At 40.0% G+C, this 22,626-nt stretch overlaps 1 long non-coding RNA gene across 1 annotated transcript in view; it reads left to right on the top strand.

Moving 5' to 3' along the window:
• The window catches only part of LOC132394982 (uncharacterized), a 70,672-nt gene extending 51,892 nt beyond the window's left edge, over window positions 1–18,780 (top strand). The window contains exon 3 of the long non-coding RNA XR_009512473.1: window positions 18,523–18,780. This is a non-coding gene — a long non-coding RNA (uncharacterized LOC132394982). The remainder of the gene's footprint in view (window positions 1–18,522) is intronic.
• The last annotated feature ends 3,846 nt before the right edge of the window (window positions 18,781–22,626 follow it).

Raw genomic sequence — 22,626 nt, 5'->3', positions numbered from 1 at the left:
GATCAGTGGACTGGACAATATTCAGAGATTCTTCTTTGAGTATGAATGAATATGGCACAGTTGTCACCAAATTCAAGAATATTCCAGGCAAACCCGAAACAAAGGCTATGTATGAACCAGAAGATTCATAGTCTGCTGGGAACTAGCTCTTTGGTATTCAAGACTCGGTGAGCTAAAACTTTAAAAGAAGTCCAGGAACAACCTATGGAAGGCTATTTCAAGGGCAAAAAAGCAATTTCATTTGAGGTTGGAGATGGAATTGGATGCACATCAACTCTGTCAGGGTTTTAGGCCATGCCTCCTATGAAACAAAACTTAACTTAATGAATGACAGAGATGCTTCTGTCCCAGATGAGCTCAACACCTCTTATGCACACTTTGAAAAGGAGAATAAAACCTCATCTATGCAAATCTCTCCAGCGTCCGATGACCCTGTGATCCCTGTCTCAGAGACCAATGTTAGAACATCTTTCAAGAGTGTGAACACTCACAATGCATAAAGCCCTGATGGTGTACCTGCTAGGGCTCTGAAAACCTGTATCAACGACCTTGCAGGAATATTCAAGGACATCTTCAATCTCTTAAAGCTGCAGTCAGAGGTTACCACCTGCTTCTAAAGGACAACAATCATAACAGGAAGATTAGGGTGAGCCTCCTGAATGACTATCACCCAGTGGCACTCATATCTACTGTGACTGAATTGAATTGACTTTATTAATTATATCCCTTCATATATATGCAAAGTAAAAATCTTTATGTTACCTCTCTGTCTAGATGTGCAAGTGTAATTTATAGTAATTTATAATAATTAATATGTACAACAGGACAGTCAATATAACACAGAAATACAATTGTATCAGCATGATTTGATTAGTCTGATGGCCTGATGGAAGGAGCTGTCCTGGAGCTTGTTGGTCCTGGCTATTATGCTGTGGTACCATTTCCTGGATGGTAGCAGCTAGAACAGTTTGTAGTTGAGGTGACTCGGGTCCCCAAAGATCCTTCGGGCTCTTTTTACATACTTGTCTTTGTAAATGTCCTGAATAGTGGGAAGTTCACATCTACAGGTGTGCAGGGCTGTCCACACCACTCTCAGCAGAGTGATGAAGTGTTTTGAGAGGTTGGTCATGGCTAGGATCAACCCTTGCCTAAGCAAGGATCTGGACCAACAGCGATTTGCCTATTGCCATATCAGGTCTACAGTGAATGCAGTCTCACTGGCTCTTCATTCTGCCTGAGATCACCTGGACAATAGTAATACTTATGTCAGGTTGTATTGAGTACAGCTCAGTGTTCAACTCAATCATATCTCAATTATAATGACCAAGCTCCAAAACCAGGGCCTGTATACCTTCATCTGCAACTGGACTTCCTCACCAGAAGACCACAGTCTGTGCAGATCAGAAATAACATCTCCTCCTGACTGGTGCTATATCAGGAATGAGCTATATCAGTTGGTTGAGTGGTGTGACAGCAACAACATTGCACTTAGTGTCAGTAAGACCAAGGAATTGATTGTAGACTTCAGGAAGGGGAAGCTGAGGGAACATGCACCAGTCTCATCAAGTGAATTAGAAGTGGAAAGGCTGAGAAATTTCAAGTTCCTGGGTGTCAACATCTCTGAGGATCTATCCTGGACCCAGCATATCGATGCAATTACAAAGAAGGCACAGCAGTGGCTACACTTCATCTGGAGTTTGAGTGGAATTGTTACATCACTAAAGACACGTGTGTATTTCTATAATGTACCACAAAGAGCATTCTAACTGGTTGTATCTGATGTTGAGGAGCTATTGCACAGGATCAGAAAAAGCTGCATAAAGTTTTAAACTTAGCCACCTTTATTGTGGGCAATAGCCTCCCCAGGATCTAGGACACGTTGAAAAACCATTCCGTAAAAAGGTGGCATCCATCATTAAGGACCTCCATCACCCAGGACACGCCCTCTTCTCATTGCTACCATCAAGGAGGAGGTACAGAAGACTGAAGACACGCAAGCAACATTTCAGGAACAGCTTCTTCCCCTCCGCCATCAGATTTCATAATGAACAATACAACTATGAACACCACCTCTGTATCTTTTCCCTCTCTTTATGCATCATTTATTTCATTTTGTAATTTAAAGGTTTTGTAATTATCTGTCGCAATGTACTGTTGCTGCAAAACAACAAATTTTCTACATATGCCCGTGATAATAAACCTGAGTGTGATTCTATTTCTGTGGGAGGAAACCAAAGCACTTGGAGGAAACCCACACAGACATGGGAACAATGTAAACACTCAAAAGGTTCAAATTTCATTTTATTATCAAAGTGTGTATCAAGTCAAGTCACTTTTGTTGTCATTTCGACCATAACTGCTGGTACAGTACATAGTAAAAATGAGACAATGTTTTTTCAGGACCATGATTTTACATGACACAGTTCAAAAACTAGACTGCACTAAATAAAAAAGAACACAGAAAACAACTACACTAGACTACAGACCTACCCAAGACTGCATAAAGTGCACAAAACAGTGCAGGCATTACAATAAATAATAAACAAGACAACAGGTACCTTAGAGGGCAGTAAGTTGGTGTCAGTCCAGTCTCTGGGTATTGAGGAGTCTGATAGCTTGGGGGAAGAAACTGTCACACAGTCTTGTCGTGAGAGCCCGAATGCTCTGTTGCCTTTTCCCAGACGGCAGGAGGGAGAAGAGTTTGTATGAGGGGTGCGTGGGATCCTTCATAATGCTGTTTGCTTTGCGGATGCAGCGTGTAGTGTAAGTGTCCATGATGGCGGGAAGAGAGACCTCAATGATCTTCTCAGCTGACCTCACTATCCGCTGCAGGGTCTTGCGATCCGAGATGGTGCAATTTCTGAACCAGGCAGTGATGCAGCTGCTCAGGATGCTCTCAGTACAACCAATGCAATGAGGATGAGGGGGTGGGAGATGGACTTTCCTCAGCCTTCGCAGAAAGTAGAGACGCTGTTGGGCTTTCTTTGCTATGGAGCTGGTGTTGAGGGACCAGGTGAGATTCTCCGCCAGGTGAACACCAAGAAATCTGGTGCTCTTAACCATCTCTACCGAGGAGCTGTCGATGTTCAGCGGGGAGTGGTCGCTCTGTGCCCTCCTGAAGTCAACAACCATCTCTTTTGTTTTGTTCACATTAAGAGACTGGTTGTTGGCTCTGCACCTCCTCTCTGTAAGCTGACTCGTCGTTCTTGCTGATGAGACCCACCACGGTTGTGTCATCAGCAAACTTGATGATGTGGTTCGAGCTGTGTGTTGCAGCACAGTTATGGGTCAGCAGAGTGAACAGCAGTGGACTGAGCACACAGCCAGGGGGGTCTCCATGCTCAGTGTGATGGTGTTGGAGATGCTGCTCCCGATCCGGACTGACTGAGGTTTCCCAGTCAGGAAGTCTAGGATCCAGTTGCAGAGGGAGGTGTTCAGGCCCAGTAGGCTCAGCTTTCCGATCAGTTTCTGAGGGATGATTGTGTTGAATGCTGAACTGAAGTCTATGAACAGCATTCAAACGTAAAGTGTCTTTTTTGTCCAGGTGGGTTAGGGCCAGGTGGAGGATGGTGGCAATGGCGTCATCTGTTGAGTGGTTGGGTTGGTACGCAAACTGTAGGGGGTCCAGTGAGGGGGCAGCAGGGTCTTGATATGCCTCATGACGAGCCTTCCAAAACACTTCATGATGATGGATGTAAGTGCAATGGGATGGTAGTCATTTAGGCAGGACAGTGAAGACTTCTTCAGTACGGGCACGATGGTGGCAGCCTTGAAGCACATTGGAACGGTTGTCCTGTAATTGGTGATATCCTGGATGATCTTCCACATGCGCCGTGTGTCGCCGCTGTCCTGGAAGTGGCTGTGGATTCACTGGGGAAGTGCACGCTTTGCCCCTCTGATGGCCCGGGACAGTTTGGCCCTTGCTGTTGTTAGGGCTGCCTCGTTTCCAGAGCCACGGGTCCTCAGCTGCGCATGCACCTCCGCGGTCTACAGCTCTGAGATTTGTCTTCTCCAGTTAGCCATAAAATACAGAAATTCGTATGTAATTCAAAGAAAGACATCAATCCTCTCCCACACAAAAAGAAATGAAACAAGAATTCACAAACCCCAGCCACACCCTCCTCCCTTGCACAAAAACTAACAGATCAGCCAAATCCCCATCCCACCAATTGGCAACAAGAAAGAAAGGGGGAAAACACAAAAAAAAGCATTGAACTGAACCAGGCCAATCAATAAATATCAGAATTTTAATACATATCCTAGAACATCAGGACCCAGCGTCCCCTCCAAAGGCAGCAACAAGAACTAGCGTTTACAGACAGCACTGAAGTTGAGCCCAAGTCATTGGCACTGTAATAGCATTAAGCTAACTGCTATGTTACTCTGCTGGCTAACTATTATTTAGCTGACTTTTCCATTATCACACCATGTAAAGTGATTGAAAACGATGTATTTATTAGAAAGGCTGCTTACAAGAGAAAATAAAGCAATACCATTGGGTTTGAGCTAGGGAGGGTAAAATGAACTTGGGTTGAAGTTTCTCTGCCTTAGATTCTCTGAAGCACAACAGCACAGAAATACAAGGACTGAAGAAAAATGCCCACATTTACCACTTTCCAGCAACATTAGAACCACATACCATGGTGCCAACACTGCTTCATTCTGCCTTTCAGATAGTTTGCCAAGTATGTTGAAGGAAACTTGAAAGATTCAGTCTTTCCTTTACATTACTCACAATTATCTCCACCTCCTTTCTTTCAATCTTTTGTTTGCTCTTTAGCTAATGCAAATTCTGTCATGAAGGGTGGGTTTTACACAAGAAGCACAAGAGCATATTGACACTGCGAACATGTAGCCCTCCGTGGGAAAGAGGAGCGTCATGGCAACCAGAGCAGACTGACCACTGTGATTAGTAACAGCAGAGAAAAGATCTCAATGAATAGAATGGAGAGGAAGGTGAGTAACGTCATGACAATGGTGATGTCAGATCACAGATTGAATTCCATTATAAAAATAAAGAACTGGAAATGAGATCACCCAATATTTCTAAAAGGATTTCTCTTTTTCGTGTCCATCAGTCTACTGGCCATAATATTGCTATTTCACAAATGGCGAAGAAAGTGGTGAGAAGACAGCCTTGGCTTTGATCTGAATATCTCTATATTAACGCGGAACTTTGTTCACAGTACGAAAGCCAATCTAAATATTATTTAAGATCAAATCTGAGAAATTAAGTCTTCTTTTCCCCGAAAATTGTAGTTTATCAATTTTTATTGTCCCTATTCCCACATTAATGAACAAGAAAGTCATTATGCGAGACTAAAAAAAGTCAAGGGGTGCACACCTTTCATAATGAGACTTTGTTCTGAGCTCCACAAGATTCATCAGCTGCTTATGCTACTGGGGTAAGATTAAACTTGCCAGGAATATCTTTAGCAAACACAAGGAAATCTGCAGATGCTGGAAATTCAAACAACACACACAAAATGCGGGTGGAACACAGCAGGCCAGGCAGCATCTATAAGGAGAAGCACTGTTGACGTTTCGGGCCGAGACCCTTCATCAGGTTAGTCGTCGGCCCAAAACATCGACAGTGCTTCAGGAATATCTTTGCTGTCTTATCCAACAGGTCAAGTCTGCTAAAAGGGTCACGAACAAGGATTGCCAATTGATACCTAACATTACAACTGTAGCATCATCACACCCCTGCAGCTCTCACAGACGCTGAACAGCAACTTGTCCCACAATATCTCTGCCAAGCCATGATGCTAATACAAACTATGCCTGTTTGTGTCCCTGTCTAAGTGCCTTTCCATTTTGCTATTGTTTCTGCCTCCTTCATAACCCTAACAGTGTTTTTCTCACATCTGGCAGAATATCAACAGGTTTTTCTTTCCACAGATGCTGTTTAAGTGGTTGTGTGCTTCCATCCAGCATTTCTGTTTTTGTTTTGGATTTCATCCGTAGTTTTGTTTGTTTATCTGCTCCTCGATCTCCCAGCCTGATGGCCACTTCTATCAGGCCCTGCCAAATCTCTCTTCTGATCCTTTCAGAACACAGAGCTGAGAATATTATAGCACAGTACAGGTACTTTGGCCTGTGATGCGTTCCAAACTTTTAACCTTCTCCAAGATTAATCTAATCCTTCCCTCCTACATAGCCCTCACATTTTTTTATTAACCATGTCCCTATCTAAGAGCTTCTTAAATGTTCTTAATATATCTGCCTCTAACGCCATCTGTAGCGAGCATCCCATGCACCCACCACTCTCTGTAAAGACTTTAACACTGATATCACCCCCATCATATTTTCTTCCAATCACCTTGTTCCCTGCAATTATCTGTTGACACTTTTCTGCTCAGTGACAGTAAACTCATCCAATTCCGGCTGGACAACCATTCCCACTGAATTTTAATCCTTCCTTGTCACTCCCTGCCCCTCCTTGTCCTTGCACGCTGATTCACTATAGATTCAACAACTGACTTGCTTAATTTCCATTGTGTACTCTGCGATGACAAAGAATGGAAATACAAAGCCCTTCCTAGTACAAGGTGAAGAAATACAAGGCACTATGCATTTCTGAATTTTCAGGCCATAGTCCATTCAGCATTTATTTTCCTGTTGCACATTGACAGCTTTACTTATTTAAACAAGAGCTATTACATTTCCAGACACCAATGTTTAGCAGTGATGTAGCCAGCTGGTGGTAGCATCTACACTAGACTTCAAGGCGAGTGATTCTGGATTTGAATCCTGCCAGCTCCTTGCAACTCTCCGTCCATGCTGCGACGAGCATTCGACTAGAAACTCTGCCTTGTTAAAAACAGACAAATGCTGAAGAAATGGAAAGTTTGCCACCCAATGCACCACAAGGCGTGGAAAGGAACAAGAGCAATATGTCTTTTCTGAATCAATTGTCTTATCTTCCAAATTACTTGCCTGTTGGGTAGATGATGCAGTGGAGGGGTTCCCAACCTGGGGTCTATAGACCCCTTGGTTAATTATAGGGGCCCATGGCATAAAAAAGGTTGGGAACCCCTGATGTAGTGTGTGCCGACACCATAAAATAAGATCACATTGGCTTTGAGGGAGTTAAAAATAAGATTTAATTTGATATGGTGAGGGTGGAAATTATGACATTTATCAGTTTATCAAGAGCATAAGAGCACCAAGTGTAATAAATCTCACTGAATTTTTCTGTTGAAATATGTTTTGGGTGAGACATGGATTACTGCATGGAATTTCAGTCCACCTGGAGTCAGAGCAGTGTAGATTCAGCTGAATGAATCCTGTATTAAGAGGATTTTCTTCTAAGGAGAGACTGAGTGAGATTGGACTATTTTAAGAAAGAAAGGTGACCTTAGTGAGGAACGTATTACATTCTGAGACAGACTGACAGTGTAGATGTTTTGAAAATGCTTCTTCAGATGGAATGTCTAGAACAAAGGGCTTAGTCTCTGGATCAACCTGATGCAGAATCATTTCCTCATGTTGGAGGTCGTAAACCATCAGAATACTCTGATTCGGTGAATGCCACGTCACTGAACATATTGAAAGCTTCAAAGCATATTGAAGTATATTTGGACATAGAGGCAATAGTGATCTGGTGATAAAGTAGACTTAAGACATAGGATCAACCAAGATATTGCATTGAGAACAAGGCTCAAATGACATATGGTGTAGTCCTGTTTCTATTTCTTATAACCTAATATTATTAACTTGCAATAAAAAAGGTGTTAGGGATTTAGCTCACCTTGTAAAATATATTACAAGGAGATATTGTGGTTTGGCTATTTATACTTCTTGATGTTTTTTAATCTTATTAAACTCTTATGAATGTCTCTAAAATGCTACTACTGTTCTGGCAATAATTAAAACCACTGACTGAAGCAAAAAAAAGGAAGAAATAGAGATGTAATGCATTGTGATTCAAATAAAACATCAGCAAATTTATTATCTATGTTGAATTGTTGAAATTTGGGGTTTATGTGCAAGCTTTCAGAGATACAGTAAAAGGTCTTTTGGTATTGTGCTAGCTTCTCCAAAAGGCAACGTCTGTTTTCTGCATGACCTTTCATGCTAAAATAAATTCTTTTGTTAAGGTGGAACCAGTACCTTAAATAAATGTCTTTTTTTCCTTAAAGAGTCTTTGTATCTGAGGGGAAGGCTTTATCAAGATGGTTTTAAATGTCACATTCACACATCTGTTGGATTTGAAATTCCCTGTTCACAAAGAAATTATTCAATTGGCAGACCTACTGCTAAGTAAAGAGGTACTGCAAGAGGCCATTCTGCTTCAAATGTTGGAGACAGTAATATAGTTCTGTTTTCTATTATGAAGTAATATAAAAATCAGTATGCACACTTAGGAATAAACTCACTTGAGAACATAAATTAAACCTTTCTTTTATTTTCTTGTAGCTTATATGTCTGCCACTGTAATACTCTTGTATTTACATAATATCTTCCAGACCATTACAAATCACGATGCAAAGAGGAAAAAAAAGTCTCCTCATTTCCTCTTTTATTTTGTCAATTAGCTTAAAGTGTTATTCTCTGGTACCAGTCATTCATGCTTTTCTTAACTACGGAAATGTAAGTACGTAATTGCATTAAGCACTTACACTGAACTGCAAGGAAGAGAGAGGCTCATTCACTGTGACTGTTTCAAAAGCAGATCCAGTTTGCTGAATGTGTAACTCTCTGCGCTGGGAGTGTTTCAATGTCCATGTCTAATTCTCAAAGCCTGTGGCTCTGAAAAATGACTGACAGATCTATCACTCCAAGGAACAGTTTGCATGGTTTGGATTTGTTTAATTGTAAGGCATATCACTCCACTTTTCTTTTTCGTACAAACATGGATCGAATGGAAGTTTGCCTCCTAACAAGAGCAATGGTGCTATGCTTCAGATCTTCCTTCTTATGAATCACAATTTAGGCTGGGGGTTGTGACAGGACATTAATGCATTAATACCTTAAATTTCAGAATCCATGACCCAAAAAATTTCTTCTTTAATGTGTTAAATGGAAGATTGCCATTTGACTTTCTTAAGAAGGTTTGGTATGTCACCAAACATTCTAGCAAGCCTCCATAGATATACTGCTGAATATCCTGACGAGCTGCGTCATGACCTGGTACAGCTGTTCAAATGCACGGGAACATATGAAACCACAGAGAATAGTGGATGCAGCCAAATAAATCATGGGCACATCCCTTCCCACCATCAGAAGTATCTACATGAAGTGCAGCCTCAAGAAGGCAACATCTTTTGTAAAATCTCCCCGCCCTATGGGCCATGCTATCTTCTTGCAGCTATCATTGAGCAGGAGGTACAAAAACCTGAAGTCCTGCACCATTCGTTTGAAGAACAGCAACTTCCCTTCAGCCATCTGGTTCTTGAACCAACCTGTACAATGCTAATCAGAATCTCATTATATCAACACTATGACCACTCTTCACTACAAACAAATTCTTATTTTTATCTAGTTGTGTCCTTTCTTGGATAATTTTGTACAACTTATTTTTCATTTATGTTTTTCTGTCAAATGGTGTTTATCGATGCAATCTGCAAGTGATGTTGTTGCAAATAATGTTTTCATTGTACCTGTTCACAGATGTACTTGTGCAGATGACAATAAATTGAACTTGGATACTGAAAAATCCCTGAAATCTATTGCTTCCAAGGATATGTCACAATTTACTTTATTTTCAGGTACACCAAGGGGATTTGGTGGATGGAGATAATATTTGGCCCCTTCATATTAAAAAGTCTCATCAGTGGTTTCCAATCTCACTGTACGATTAAGGAAGAGCCTTGGCCCCCAACATCAACTATTTATTCCCCTCCATAGATGCTGTTTGACCTACTGAATTCCTCCAGCATTTTTTTTGTGTGTGTGTGTGTCTTTCTCTTGAGTCTGGTCAATAAGTGATCATTTCAGTGTCAACGCCACCTCATTGAAACCAAAAGGAAACTCTTAGCATCGGTCCCAGCTGGACTTAAGTTCCAAGAACCTGCCATTTATTTTAATCTATTTTTCTTAGAAACTTGCATCTTTGTTTACTTGGAATTGCTAGTTTAAGCTCTACAACCTGTCATCACGATGTATTCTGTCACTCAATAAAATTGGTGAAGTGTGTGATTATTTTGTCTGATAGCCAATGTGTAACTCATTGGTAAAATACTTCATTATTCTCCCTGCATCCTTCCATCTCTCTGCACTAGTTTATGTTTCACTTCACAGAAAAGAGAGCTTGCAAGCAAACTTTTTGTATTGGAGTTGAGGAGAATCTATCTGCTATGAACTAACCTTGAAAGTTATCACCTACCATTACTACACTTGCAGTTACAGGCAGCATTCCCTCTAATTTTTTTATACAGCTGCACAGACCAGCCATTGCTCTGAGCAGGAAATTATTACACGGTCTGAAAATGCACGGCGGTTTAAATGTTTTTTGTAGTATGCATATGATGAATATTTTGAATTAAAATTGAAAAATCACATACTTTTGATTGTATTGATTAAGTAAAGAGTACAATGAAATACAGTACAGCAATGAAAACCCTTCATATTTCGTAAACTTTTTCTAACTGCATCCTGTTCCAGTGTGCAGCAACAAGGGCTATGTGTGCAGGGGCATTTCAGTTACTGTGCAGCCATGCATCCATGTAGGTTACAGTGCTTACAGAGGTCCAAGCAGACATAATTTTTTGCTGAGAAGGCTGTCTATATTGTTGGTAAACAAGTAAGTTACTACGGTAAAATCCTGATTGCTTTGAACGTTCGTTAGTTCTCGCTTTATAAATTGTAGTGCTTCAAAGTAATCCGGCCTGACCTCATTGCGCACAAACACTCTCAACTCACATTGGGTGGAACCAATAAGCCCTTATAATTTTAAAACATGACTTCCGTATGAACCGGAAAAATCAAAACCGCCTTACAACTCCCAACTGAAAGTTGCCTTAGTCAAACAAAGTAAGGTCAGGTAAATTATATGCTGCTGTGTTGACAACAGAAGTATGGTGACACTTATGAACTGTCCCCAGCATAGTCCTCAGGCTGAGTTGGTTTTTAATGCATTTCACTGTAGATTTTGATGTTCTGAGGTCTATTGTCAAATAAAGCTAACTGCTAACTCTTCAGTCTGTGCTCTTTGTGTGATACAAGTCTTATAGTTCAGAACTGAATTGAGCCATCTGTTTTGCTCTCCAGCAGTCAGAGGTTTTGTTTGCGAAATGCACTGAAACTCTTGATGAGATTCCTTGAGTGATGACTAAACTTTTCCTTTTATTCAATTACTTCTGTTAAGCAATCTATTTTGAATACATGCTTTGATCTCAGGCATTTGTAATAGATCATTTAAATGCACATAAATTGAAGTAATATTCTCAGATTGGGATGCTGATTCTGCTAATCTTACAAATGGAATTTATCTATTTTTATATAGTGTGTCGCCAGCCTCCCACAGTGCTGCTGTTTGATTGCCATCAGTCACTTCAATCATATGGGCCTCCATAAATGTTTCTTCAGCATATTATAGCACAGCCTTTCATCAGCCATAGAGTAGGCCAAAACTACACTATCTTGTTCCTTGTTGAATTCATGTCTGTGATGATAGCTCATACCTAATTCTGCAAAATAGCCTGCAAATGAAGGCTTAATGGCACTGTGATACAGCTAGTGGAATGGCTGCCTCACAGCTTTGAAGTCCCAGCTTCAGTTCTGACCTCCGCTGCTGTCTGTAAGGAGTTTGCAGGTTCTCCGTGCGACCATGTCAGTCTCTTCTAGGCTGTCCCACATCACGAGGATCTGCAGAGTGGTAGATTAATTAGCCACTGTAAATCTTCCCCAGTTTACAGAATTTGTCAGGAGAATAAAATGTAATTTATGTAGGATCGGTGCAAATAGTAGTCAGTGCAAAAATGATGAGCTGACAGGCCTCCTTCAAAGTTGTATGACCATGACTACCTTGAATCAATGATAAAACAAACTGACACAACTTCACAGAACACATAGGCAATCTTTAATCCACTCTGAGCACTCCATATGTGTAGAGTCAGATCGCTTAAGGTTCTAAGACATAACTAGATGTGTTGTTTGGTGAGAGGGTTGAAAGGTATGTTGCAAAGGAGCATACCATAGGTTTCTAGGGGCTAATGACTTTTTTTCGCTTACATGTAGCTCTACTTTGTATCATTGAGTCACAGAGTCCGCACAGGAATAAGCCTTTCAGCCCGGCGTCTCCATGCTAGCCATCTGGATGCATTCCATTTACCAAATCCTAGCCTTTGCCATTCCAATCCTCATCCAAATATTCTCTTTAATGTCTCAGACCATGCGTTCCAGACCCCAGCCACTCTGTAGGTCCTCTTACTCCTCTCCTTAACCCAATGCCCTCTGTTTTAAACAGCTCCATATGAGAAAACATTCTCACCATCCACAGTGAATATAACTCTCATACATTTGAAGAGTTGTTAGATTTTGTGTGTCTCTTTTTAGAGTTTTTACTTCACTTGCAAATATTGTAATGGTTTCTATTGGTAACATCACAATTTGAAGATTATCTCTACCATAATTCACTGATGGATTCTAAAGTGACTGGACTCATGGATCTGTCTACAGGAATTGTAAATGTGTCTTTCCTGGCAAGTGTGCACTAACTGGGGTTTCTTTCCATTTTTGTTCAACTTCAGGGGGTGCGTTTGTGTTGGATGTCCTTTGTTTCCAATGATGAGGTAAACTGTGCAGGAAGAGTTTTATAACAAAAAAGCCCTTCCACTGGGGTAGTTCCACATTTTCAGCCTCAAAAACCTTGGACCAGTGGTACGAAAAATCATCACGACTGGATATTTCCTTGGCTGCAGTGAATAGCCATGATGCCTTCTGTGCCTTGTCATGCCCTTTACTCTCCACAAAGCACGGCAGCACCACCTTCTTGGCAGTTGGGTCTTGTGGTTGATCTCGTCCACCCAGTCTGCTGGAACTGGCTTCACATACTGGCTTTGGAGGTTCTTAGCTACCCTCACCTAGTTTAACCCACCTGTCGAAGTAGTGTACCAGGGTGTGGCCACTGTCACACGCGAAGAGTTACTTGGAGCCAGGGGTGAGAGCTGGGATGTACGGGACGTCAAGGGAAGGGTAGCACCTCTGGTGGCAGCTTGCCGGGCTCCACTCAGGGGAAGCTCATCTACCTTTGGTCCCCACCTGCCACCCAGACTCACTTCAGGTTAGGGCAACCCTTTTTGAAGTAGGATCCCAACTAAAGGACGTTTTCTCCCACTGAGATTGGTTGTTGACCACGTTCTTCTCAGCTTATCATATGTTTTTCTGTTTCATTGAAATATTGCTTTGGTTTGATTTTATAGTGCTTCATTTTCTCTTAAATCCTATTAAGACTTCCTTGTATTATGACTAAGCTGCTTTAACAAATGACAAAGAATCTTTTGTCATGATTGAGCTAGGAATCTATTTAGGAAATATTTCACTGCTGTGCTCCTTACATTTAAAAATGCTAAGCCCGTTTTCCCATCATAGTTCTGAACAGTTTTGGCAAATTGGAAAGACAGATAAATCTAAGAAATTAAATTAGTATCTCGAACATTACATTCAGTAAAAGAGGTGGCAGAGGGACAATTAAGAGGTTAATGATTCGGTGTAAATAGGCTAGAAGAAGAACTAATTTTAATATGAATCTAATCTTCATTGATAAATAAGACAGCGCAAGAAATGTAATTTGTTTTACAAAATTATAAAGAGGATATGTGTGAAAAGGAATCTCTTTTTAATTTAATGAACTCCAACAAAATGTAGAAATACCAAGTTGCTTAGAGTCAGCCTGATTAAATATAATACATGCTTACTCAATGACTCATTATGTAAGGGACATAATGGGAGTGACAGTCTCGAACAGACATATGTAACCCAAGCAACACAACAAGAGTAGAAATATCTGGAAATTCAACGCTGATCAGCCACATTGCTTGTGTTCTTTGGTCATATGAGTGCATTGTATTCTGCCTCTGTAATACAGTTCTTTGACTGCAATGGAATGAATTCCCGAAAGAGAGCACAATTCACTGACCCTGTTATATTGTTCATTCATCATTTCTAACCTACACTGAAATTCTAGGCAAAGAACAGGCATTTACATTGTGGTTTCATGTCCCTTTCAGGACTTCCTGGAACTCTATGCAATGAATGAAATACCTTTTGATGTGTCATTAATTTTATAATGCGGGGACCATGGCAGTCAATTTGTACTCGACAAGTTCACCCAGATGTAACACTGCTGATAAGACAATCATTTGTTTTATTGATGTTTTACTCACATTTGGAAAAACTTAGATATTGTGGAGAGTTAGCATGCCTTAGTGCAGGGGAAGCCCTGTCTCATAAATTTGATTGAGATTTCTGATGAAGTGACCAAGATGATCAATGAGGGTAGGGTGCTGGATGTTGTCTACATAGACTTCAGTGAAGTACTTGATTAGGCCTCCACATGCTAGGCTGGTTCAGAAAAGTATATCACTTTGGACTGATGGTGATATATTGATATATTGAATCCTAAATTGGCTTGGTCATAGTGGAAAGAGGGCTGCAGTGAAGAGGTATTCCTTGTGACATACGTGACCAGTGGTGCTCCTCTCAGATTGCTGCTGAAACTTCTGTAATTTGTAATACAGTATATACAAATGACTTTGAAGGAAATGTGGGTAGCATTACTAGTAAGCTGGCAGGTGACACCAAGCTTGGCAAAGTTGTAAATGGTAACGAAGTTTGCCAAAAGATACAACATGATATAGATCAGATGAAAATTTTGGCAGACTCATGGCTGATAGAATTTAATCCAGATACGAATGAGGTGATCTACTTTGGGACATAAAATGCAAGAAAAAGTAAACAGTAAATGTCTGGACCCATAGGAACATTGATAGACTAAGGAATCTTGGGGTGAATGCTACAAATTCCTGAAAGTGACAACACAATTGGATGGGGCTGTAAAGGAATCTGACAGCATGCTCACCTTCATTCAAATTGGCACTAAGTATAAAAGTTGGCAAGTCATGTTGCAGCTATATAAAGTTTGGTTGGACTGTATTTGGAGTATTGTGTGCAGCTCTGATCAGCACACAGAATTGAAGGATGCTGAGGCTTTTTGAGAGGGTCCAGAAGAGGTTTACCAGAATGTTCATTGGATTGGAGTAAATTAGTGGTTGGACAGATTTGGACTGCTTTCTCTGGAGCGTTCGAAGCTGAGCAGTGACCTCATTGAAATATATCAAATTATAGGAGATATGATCAATGGAGTTTTTTTTTTCCCCAGGAAATGTCAAACTCTGGGGGAGATAGGTTCAAAGTGAGAGAGGGAAAGTTTAAAGATGTGCAAGGCAAGTTTTCTTTAGACAGAGAGCTGTGGCTTCCTGGAACACCCTGTCAGGGAAGGTGGTAGAAGCAGATTAAAACAGCAACATTTAAAAGGCATTTAGACAGACACTTGGACAGGTAGGAAATAGAATTATATGCATCTTTTGCAGACTGATGAATGGCATCATGGTCAACACAGACATGGCAGGCCAAAAGGCCTGCTCCTGTGCTGCACTGTGCTATGTTCTAATTGGCCAGAAAGCTGGGGACAATTTTCCAGCTCTTCCTGCATCTTCCACATTCACAGAATAATGCAGAGAGGTTCTCAAAAGTCAGCACTGATAACAGATTACCACTCCCTCGGTACGTCACATCACTGTCAGCCCAATTTCTGTGCTCAAATCTCTAGTAAGTGACTTGAGCTACAACCTACTGACTTGATTAACAGAACCAAAAGAGCTCTAAATTAAAAGTATGCCTCCACAAAGACTGATGCTCACACTCAATGAACGAAAATGAGGAGATTCAGTAAAGAATGAGGACTATGACAACCAGTGTCAATATAGCAAAACCAGAGTCATACAACACACATCCACAATAAGTATGCAATTCCTCAGATACATGAACATCTAATTCTCGTTCTCAGAGACATCTTGTTATAGTCATTCAAAACAGTCAAAGCTTCCTGATTCACGTTCCTCAACAGCAACCTTCAGCCAAGTGGCCAAACTTCAGAAGAAAAGTGTATTATTTGAATTCTATCGTCATCTGACACCCACATTCTTGTGCTTGCAACCAGATTCCCTCTAATTTTTTTCTCTCTCTTTAGGAGCATGAAAGCTCCAAAATACTTACACTGATGAAGATCAGCTAAGTCTGACAAGACTGACAAACAAGTTTTTTTTTTAAATAGATTTTTTTTATTGAATTTTCAAATGGTTACAGAAGGAAAAAAAATTATCAACCCTTCCCCCCTCCCCTTAACCCCTCCCCCCTAACATATCCCTGTAGAAAGAGGAAAAAAAAGAGGAAAAAGAAAGAAAGAAAGAAAGAAAGAAAGAAAGAAAGAAAGAAAGAAAGAAAGAAAGAAAGAAAGAAAGAAAGAAAGAAAGAAAGAAAGAAAGAAAGAATGCCTGGATATCGGAAGATCCCCACATGCTCCATGGAGTTCATAATAGCTTTAGTATATATATTTATTTCTTTCCCCAAATAACCAATAATTTTATCTTTGGAGCACCTATATATTTAATTCTATCTTTTGTAAATAAGGGCGCCAAATTTTCAGAAATATTTCATATTTATCTCTTAAATTATAAGTAATTTTTTCAAGTGGAATGCAGCTAAAAGCTATATCTATTTTCATTTTCTTAATGTATGTTAAAATTCTTTTTCTTTTCACCGGTCCATTAAGCCCATTAACATCAAAACTTTAAAAATTCAGTAAATTAGTCATTATTTTTAACAGGGTTACTCCAGTCTATAGTAATACCTAACTTTTCAACTTTCAAAGTACCTTGGGGAATCTTTTTAAAATTCTCTGTGTTGCTATGTGTCTCCCCCCCAATTGTCCAGGCAAAGAAAGAAAGATGAAAGAAAAATAGATTATAAAGAAAAAAATAACAAAATACCCCCCTACTAATGTTGTGACTAAAAGAAAAACACAACATTACTCCCCTCTGTTGTATGGGTCATGGCAATCACCATGATTACACACTTGAATCCGGTAGCAATCAATCTGAAGTTCCCCCAGCTCCCCCTTAACATAAAAAAGTATATATAAGAGAAGAAAAAATAATATCACTACTTTCGATTAATATTTCTCAAATTTTTACCTTTCTCCCCGAGTCATATAATTAAGAATATATTTTAATATTCTTCTGTCCTTAAACATCCATCAGCTCCATTCACTGTCCCTGTCTTCATCTTTAATCCGTTTCACTTTTAAATCTTTGGCTGTGGTTAGCGAATATTTGGGAGTTCTTGTGCAAATTCTTCCGCATCCCGATAATCAGTAAAAGATCTTCTTTCTCAGTCATCCAAAAAAATTATCAGGGTTGCCGGGTGGCGCAATATAAATTTATAACCCTTTTTCCATGAAACTTTTTTCGCCGGGTTAAATTCCTTCTTGCTCTTCAAAAGGTCATAACTTATATCAGGGTAGAAAAGAACTGTTTTCCCTTATCATCAATGGCCCGTTTCTCTTTCTGGCACGTTGGGCACCCACCTTCAGGATCTTTTCTTTATCTTGATATCTTAAGCATTTTATCAAGATTGATCGTGGGTTTTGATTAACTTGAGGTCTTGATCTCAAGGCTCTGTGAGGCCTTTCAATTTCAATTAACTGGGTTCCTTCTTCCATTTCCAAAATTTCCGGAATCCATTTTTGAAAAAAATTTATTGGATCCTCTCCTTCTATACCTTCTTTAAGTCCAACAATCTTAATATTATTTCGTCTGCTAAAATTTTCAAGTACATCCACTTTTTCCAATAACCATTTTCTTTTTGATGTGCAGGCAGAAATATTATCTTCCATTTTATTCACTCTATCAATGGTGTCTCCTGTTGTTTCTTCCAAGTTTTTAATTTTCTTGTCCATTTTGTCCTGTCTTTTCATCATTTTATCAAACATAATCTTCATATTTTTAATATCTTTATTACTTTTAGTGCTTTTAATTCATGCATTATTTGCACCAAAGATTTTTTTATGTCTCCAATATCACCTCCAACCTCTTCCTGTTGCTCTTCTTTGTTTGTCTCTTCATCTTTGTCTGATTTATCCAGAGAATCTGATTCCACCTCATATTCACTTTCCGTTCCGATCATAGCTGGGATTTGTAGTTTGGGTTGCTCGTGTTTGCTCATGCCTCTTCCTTCATGCATGCGCAATTCCTGTTGCTCTTTTTTTTGGAAATGGTTGATGTTGCCGCAGTTTCCTGTTCTGTATCACCGGAGGTAAAATGCACTTGAACCCGAAGCTCTTTCATGGCGGATGGCCTTGATTCTTTTCCAACTTGTGTTGTCTTCAAAGTAGTAGTTTTCTTCTGCTTCTGTTTAGGAGACATATCTTAAGACAATCCTGAGTAGTTTATAAGTAATTTTTTAGAAGTATTTACTAACTTTTCTTCACTTAAACATTATTTTACTGTTTTTTTACAGGACAGCTGGATTTCCACGTTTCGATCCTACGTCATCATGTGACGTCCCCCAACAAACAAGTTTAGAAGCTTTTGGCCTTCATGACAAAGTGATGTACCCTGAGGCTAATTCTGATTGGGCCATTGCCTAACCGAATAATTCCTTTAATTATCTTGCTATTCAAAGATAAACCTTGATCTCTGTACCAGATACACCTTCAAAAGCAATGTATGCCTCAAGTCCATGTAGTATATGCACAGAAATAAATCTTCATATGAGATTAACATCTTAATGAAATTTTCAGCTGCTTTAAATGTGTTCTCCTTTGCATTCTTCATATGTTTCACCGTTTACTTCTGAAATTTGTTGTCCTAGCAGTTTAGGCTATGACAGCAGATTTACTGTGTTACAGGAACTAGATAAAATACATGCTTCTCTTTGAAAAACGAGTGTATCTTTTCAATCCACATACTTTCATTATTCATGTTTGCACACTGCACTTAAAATGTAAATTGCATCTTTATAACAAGTTTAGCCAAGATTTTTAAAGCATCTTCCTTCATTCCATTGCAAGATGGAATTCTAACATTTAAATCATGTTGAGTTGTGCAGTCTCCAGCTGCAGAGACAGTAAAGTACCATCTGATTAAATTACATAACTTGATACAATTTAGCATTGCCAGAAGTATAATTTAACTTCTGGATTTAAATCCATTTCCTTCCTTTGTACAAGCTTTACAATATTTGTGGGTTGTGAGGCTGTAAATCAGCCAGATATTGAGTTATTTTAAAATGAACTGGATGGGAAAGCAAGCTGGAACAACGAGGACCATCACTACCCTTTTCTTCCGGTATCTACTTCTGACCTTACTCAAGGCAGGATAACGCTTACCAGCATAAACTCATTCCTGTCCTCGGTCTGATAACAGAAACACAAATCTCTGCAGATGTTGGAAATCTGACATTAAAAAAGGACTCATCATGTCAGACACTGGCTAGGGAGGGAGAAATAGGAACAATACAAAAAAGGGACCCAGTATAAATGGAGGGAAATACTCAGATGGCATTCTGAGACCCTTCATCTGGACTGGCTGATCTCGACCCTTCAGCTGGTGTAAATAGACAGAAGGAAGAAAAGGGGTTAATGTTTCAGATCGATGAACTGTTATCAGAATTAGGAAAATTTAGAGTAGTAGGTGACAGGAATGAAGAAAACAGAAGGGAGATCAGTGATCAGATGTAGATGAGGAGACATTGTAATACATTTTTTCAGATTAGTGTATTCTGCCTGGTTCTACTCTACACAGCTGAAACCAAACACGAGTTGGTTTTACAGGACACTTTATTTCAGACCACAAGGTAATCCCAGGGTATCCAGTTGCCTGTCACTTTAGTTTTCTGTCTATTCCTTTTTCAACTTTGCCTTTAGCTTCTTAGACTGTTCGAGTGAACATAACCTTGAGAAAAGATATCTCATCTTCCGAATGGGCACATTACAGGTTTCAGGATTGACCATTAAATGTCCATCAGACATTGCATTTCACAGCATAAACACTTACATTTCCTCTTGACATCCCTGGTTGTTTTGCCAGTAACCATTATTCTATGCCATCTAGTTATCACCAACAGCCAATGAATAGTTAATCTCTTCACTTATTCTTTCTAAATCATAATTATATATATTTCAAAGCTCGGTTTAGTTTATTCTGCTCCAATTTATCCTATCCCTCTAAAGAATTGTAATCCAGTACTTCTGTAAGTGCTCTAGTAAATCTATTTTGAATCTTTTCCCTTCTTCCTTTAAGTGTGCAATGAGAAATGGATACAATTTTTCTAAACAAGTAAACAATTTCATGTACCCATCAACCTTCTGGCTTCTTTAAACATATTCTTGGGATGTGAGAATTGTTGTCAGGACCAGCATTTGTTGCTGTTATGTCTTGTAACTCCAGAAATTATTCAAAAGAAAAACACAGGAGACTGGAATAAGTGTACTGCACTCTTCATTTTACTGTAGTAAGACATACACACAAGATGTGGTGGTATAATAACATTTGCCATTCACAGAATTTTACATATAACCCATAATGAATTATCTAAAGAACAAAGAATGCTTAATCAAACAATATATTTACAAGCAACACACACAAAATGCCAGTGAAATGCAGCAGGCCAGGCAGCATTTATAGAGAGAAACGCTGTCGACGTTTCGGGCCGAGACCCTTCGTCAGGACCCAAAACGTCAACGGTCCTTCTCCCTATAGATGCTGCCTGGCCTGCTGCATTCCACCAGCATTTTATGTGTGTTGCTTGAATTTCCAGCATCTGCAGATTTCCTCGTGTTTGCCTTTCAAATATACTTACAATATTACTTAATTATTACTGAAATATTAAATACACAACCCTCCTCCCTGCTTAGATATAAACTCCAACTCAATACAGAATGCATCTCAACACAAATATGCAGATGTACAGGTATTGTTCTCTAGTCATCTATATATGCATACATATACAGTATACTATATAATTGTCAGTAGCTCCAGTTGAACTTCATCTTTTCGTGTGTTTTCCCCCAAGCCATCAGTCTGTGGTTTTGTATTGCCATGTGCTCCTGTCCTCACTCCTGCTTGACTCCAGCCCCTGTATTACTGAGTACTCTGCCTCTCACCTGTCTCTCATTATTACCTGTTTTGCTGCCACTTCTGTCTCATTGTGCTCCACCTATCATCTGCCTCTCTGTTTATTGCTCAGTGTATTTCAGTCCTGTGTTTTCACCTGTTTGTTGTCAGATTGTGTTTGTGAATTTTCCTGAGCCTTTCCAGCATTTTATATCTGAACTCTATCCGTCTGAATATCAACTCTGGTTCCCAATTCTGGTTTTTGGATTTCTCTGGAATTTTTGATCTCTGCCTGAACGTTGACGCCAATTTTGTTGCCCCTTGGGATTTGCTACTCAGTGAATATCACAGTGTGCACAGTACTTGGTGCGCAATTGGACCCCTGCTTCAACGTCCTGACAATAATATAACTAATTAAAAGAATCAAGAACATAGTAAATTTTAAATTATCCCATTCAGGCCTAACCATTTAATTTCTGGGGAGTATTTCTTACTCTTGTGGGATAACAAGACAAGGGGTGGGTTCTTGGCAGGAGAGACATGGCTGTGAAACAATCTCAGGTTCTGGGGCCTCTTCCTTGGTGATTGTAGGAGTTGACTCAGGGACAGCAGAAAGTAGTTCTGACAGCTCTGGACTGCTTTCTTCTCTAACAATTAACTCTGCTCTCATCATCTCAATGTGTTGTTTCCAGATGACACCAGATGCAAACTCCGCTGTGCAGGAGAGTGGTTTGGTTCTGTCCTTTAGCTTTCCAAGTGCTCATTTTTGATCACCTCTGTAGTCCCTTGCCGGGACTGCTTGTCCAGAAGTGAAGCATTGAACCTCCTTGTTTAAGGAGCCCTCAATTTGTCTCAGCTGTTTTGTCCTGCATACTCCTCCTGAGACTGGGTTGGAGGAGATCCAAATGCGAACACAAGGGACAACCCAAGAAGGGCACAGCTGGTGACTGGTTGGTTATGGAGTGATAAAGAAGGAGGAAATCAGCGAGCTCCTGATTCAGAGACAGTGTACTATATTCTGTTGATATTACTCATTTGACTCTGGACAAACCTTCCCACCAAGCCATTTGTAGCTGGGTGGTATGATGCAAATGCAATAGGTCTTATTCCGTTCACTTTCAGGATTAACTGAAACTATTCTGTAACAAACTACAATCCATTGTCACTGACTAAGTGTTCTAGAACATCAGCAATGCCGGCTACTCCCAGGGATGGAGAGATGCTCCTCCTGGTGGCTTATGGGATGTGCTGGCATTCCAAACAATGCATTGCAAGTTGCTTGATCTGCTGATCTATCAAAGGCCACCAGACAAAGCTTCAAACCAAAGCTTTTGTTTTGACCATGCCTAGATGACTAGCTCCTCCAACACCTTAGCTCTCGGCTTGGATGGTACAACATCTCTCAATCCCCACATAAGGCTGTCTACATCAAGGGCATGATCATCCTGCCATGGATAAAATGGGGAAACTGGAATTTCTGCTGCACATTCTCGCCATGTAGACCTCA

Source organism: Hypanus sabinus, chromosome 6, assembly GCF_030144855.1.
Source record: "Hypanus sabinus isolate sHypSab1 chromosome 6, sHypSab1.hap1, whole genome shotgun sequence".
NCBI lineage: Eukaryota > Metazoa > Chordata > Chondrichthyes > Myliobatiformes > Dasyatidae > Hypanus > Hypanus sabinus.
Note: the sequence above shows the minus strand (reverse complement) of the source record. Positions and strands in the feature narration are given on the sequence as shown.